Here is a 4086-nt window from a genome sequence, read left to right as displayed (position 1 = left end):
TAAAGTGCACAGACTGGAGGGGGTGGGGGTGGGTGTCTAGTGGCTCGTGGGTGCAGCAGCTGCATTCGTTGCTTAAGCTGAACTTTGGGGATTGTAGAGATGGTTGAAAAGAACATCTGGCCGCGCTGTGCTGTCAGGCAAGCCCTCCCAGCCTGTCCATAGCTCAGGCCCACGACCAGGATCTTCTCAGTCTAGGTCAGCTCTCTGATGAGGCTTTACGTCTACACAGCAGGCCTGGGACCTCAACAAGCTGCTTTGTTCTTCCCTGAGCTTCTTTTTCCTCAGACTGACTCCAGAATGCCACACTGTCTGTCTGGTTCCCAGAACTCCCCTTGCTGCTGCTGGAGAAAAAGCACGTCCATCCTTTTATTAGCTTTTTTTTTTTTCCTGCTTACTTGAATTTAGTAGAGAGAGAGAAGAAAAACAAAACAAAACAAAAAACTGAGCCTGGGTGCCTTAGAAGTGTCCAGATTCTTCTTAAGAAGTCCATCCAGTTAAAATCCCTGGTCTACGGCCTGTGGCGCCTTCTTAGATGGATAACCACTGGTATTTCTGCTTGCCAAATGTCTGAAGTTGGGGTTCCCACAAGCTCCCCTCCCCACCCTTTGGGACCTTCTTTCCATAGAAGGGCCCTGGGGATGCCCCCCCCCGTCCCTTCATAGCAAATCAGCCTGAAGAGCCAACGGTGGCAGGACAACAGGTTCCCTTTGTGGACTTGAGTGGGTAATTTGTACTTTTGAGGGATTGCCACTTGCACGTGGCAGAGCTGGAATTTGAACCCGGGTTGCATGACCCCAGAGCGCATGCTTTCACTGTGCTGCCTTTCATTCTCCATCGTGTTTATAATCTGTGTCCAACTCTATATATTCCCCTTCTAAAGGGACTCGCGGACGAAGGGCAATGTGAGCAGTATTTTGCGTCATTTATCGACATTCTCCAAGCTGACAAAATACCATTGCTACTGCTCTATGAGCATCTTCTTGCCTTTTCAGTCCCACTGGCACTTTTCCCAGGTTAATTCTATTCTCACTGTGGAATCTAGGAGCGGGAATGGAGCTCAGCCTTGGTAGAGACTAGAAGCAGAACCTGGAAGGTTTTCAAAAACCTGAAAACCCAAACCCAAACAGTTCTCACTTCCCTAAGTATCCTTCACAATGGCTTCTTAATTCTTTTTCAGAGCAGTGTTCCAGGACTGCCTGTGAGCATGAAGAATACAGCCTCTCCACAGCCCTCAGGTTGACTTCAGGGGGTGCCAGCTTCCACTTACAATGCCGTGATGAGAGTTTCCGGTATTAACTCATTTTATCCTCATAGCAACCCTATGAAGTAGGGACTTTTTCCATCATCAATCACCACCATCCTATTTCACAAATAAGGAAACTGATGTCCAGAATAGTTAATACAGATTTTCTTGCTCAGAAAGGGAAGGTTCAGGATTCAAACCAGATAGTTTGATTCCAAGGGTCACACCCTCAGTCACAACCCTATGAACCCAAGCCCAGATTTCCAGTGGGAAGAATCTGATACATCCAGCTTGTGGCAGGAATAGCCCTTGGGGTCCAATGAACTGTATCAGGAATGTGGGGCTATGTAGTACAAACATGGTAGCTGAGGCTCAGAAGCCAAGGGGTGGGGTGTCGGGGGAGAGGGAACAGCAGTTCTCGGAAAAAGTGGAACATTGTATGCTAGGCATTTACTCAGAAAGGTGTCTATTACATCCTGTGGGGTAGAAGTTCAGATTCCCCATTTACTCATGAACCAGCTGAAGATGGGGGGTGGGGTGCAGTGGGGAGTGCAAAACTTGTTCCAGGCTATGCATGAGACAAGATTCAAATACAGCTCATCTAATTCCTAAGCCTTACTTTATCATAATATACTTTTATAGGAGGATACCCAGGACAGTTGAGAGAATGCATTATGTGGCAAAGTGTATTTTCCAAAAAGGGCTGCAACAGATATCTCCCACCTCACATGATCTTACAAGATTAACTGTGACATTTCCCCCACTGAGATAAGGGGACTATAGTTCTCTCCTGGGATTGGAGAGGGCTAGTGAGACTACAGAAGTGACACTACAGAATTTCTAAGGTAAAGTCATAAAAGCTGAAAGAGCTTACATTGGTGCTCTTAAAATGCTCACGCTTAGGGCTTCCCTGGTGGCACAGTGGTTGAGAGTCCGCCTGCCGATGCAGGGGACACGGGTTCGTGCCTTGGTCTGGGAAGATCCCACATGCCGCGGAGCGTCTGGGCCCGTGAGCCACGGCCGCTGAGCCTGCGCATCCGGAGCCTGTGCTCCGCAACGGGAGAGGCCACAACACCGAGAGGCCCGCGTACCGCAAGAAAAAAAAAAAAAAAAAAAAGCTCATGCTTAGAACCTAACCACCATGCTGCGAGGAAGCTCAAGCCCGCCCATGCAGAAAGACCATATAGTACCTAGAGAAAGAGAAACACCTGTCCTGCTCCACTTGTTCCAAGTCCCCGTGCACCGCACCCCCCCCCCAGCCAATTCCAGCTCCCATCTGACTGCAATCTCATGATTGAACCAGATGAGCCCTTCCCAAATTGTTTTAAGCTGCTGATTTGGGGGGGGGGGGAAATGATGTGTTATATAACCAGAACAGCATATTCTTCTTCTGAGCAGAGGTCTTCACAAGAATGTGAGAGCCATCTTCAGGTATCTGAAGGGCTGTCATGTAGAAGAGGAGGTTGACCTGGAGTGGGGAAGCTCTAGGTGGCAGCACTAAAATCAACAGTTGGAATTTACAGGGAGGCAAATTTGATTCTTCACAGAGCCCTTCTCTAACTGTGGAAGTTTAGAGCCATCCACTAGTGAGCACTCTGCCAGCAAACATACCCAAGTAGAGGGATGACCGCTTTGGGGGAGGCTGTAGAAGGGTCCAGAAGCCCCCAAAGGCACATTCGCAGCCTAAAAAGATGTGATTTCAAACGAGTTAAGGCTAAAACCGTTTTGAAGAAGAAACAGTTCTTCTTACAAGAGCTGAGGACTAATCTGGGTCTTTAAAGTTGGAGAGGGTTGGGAAAGGTGAAAGCAGAAGGACCACTCGGCAAAAAAAGAAAAAAAAAGGAGGGGACTTCCCTGTTGGCACAGTACTTAAGACTCCTGACTCCCAATGCAGGGGGCTGGGGTTCGATCCCGGGTCAGTGAACTAGATCTCACGTGCACGCTGCAACTAAGAGTTTGCACGCCACAACTAAGGAGTCCACCTGCCATAACTAAGACCCAGCGAAACCAAAAAACAAAACAAAAAACAATGGAGGGCTTCCCTGGTGGCGCAGTGGTTGAGAGTCCGCCTGCCGATGCAGGGGACACAGGTTCGTGCCCCGGTCCGGGAAGATCCCGCATGCGGCGTAACGGCTGGACCCGTGAGCCGTGGTCGCTGAGCCTGCGCGTCCGGAGGCTGTGCTCCGCAACGGGAGAGGCCACAACAGTGAGAGGCCTGCGAACCCAAAAGGAAAAAAAAAGACAAAAAACAATGGAAACTATTTAACCGGCAACACCCAATTAATCATGGTCCTCTCACCTTAAAACCTATTCTTATCTGTGTATGGTGTGTTATGGCTCATCATCCTCCCAGACGCTCTCCAGTCAGCTGCAACCCTCATTTCTCACATCCCAGTGGTTGCTAAGTCTTTCACTCTTATCTCCACAGTAAGTCCTGCCTCTGCTCTTAGCGTTCCATCTGCACTACCATTGGCTTTGCTCTAGCCATCATCACCTCTTATCTAGATGATATTCTTTTAAGAGTCAGGCCTGGGAATTCCCTGGCGATCCAGTGGTTAGGACTCCCCACTTTCACTGCCGAGGGCAAGTGCGCTGCGAAGCCAAAAACAAACCAAACCAAACAAAAAAAAACACCCCAAAGAGGCAGTCCTGGGCTCCAAGACCAAAGCCTTCATTCAGTTCTCACTGCCTTTGGAATAAAGTTGAAATTTCTTAGGTATTCAAGGCTTTCATGATATGATAGAGAAGGTGATGGTGTCAAGCCCATACTTGGCACCTGTTGGAGACAGAATTAAACCTCATAGCACCTGCCAGCAGTCTAGTCATACCTGACTCGGGGCTGT

The sequence above is a fragment of the Delphinapterus leucas genome, chromosome 10 (assembly GCF_059928025.1).
Source record: "Delphinapterus leucas isolate spDelLeu-1000000601 "Yukka" chromosome 10, BTC_Dleu_Yukka2, whole genome shotgun sequence".
NCBI lineage: Eukaryota > Metazoa > Chordata > Mammalia > Artiodactyla > Monodontidae > Delphinapterus > Delphinapterus leucas.
Note: the sequence above shows the minus strand (reverse complement) of the source record.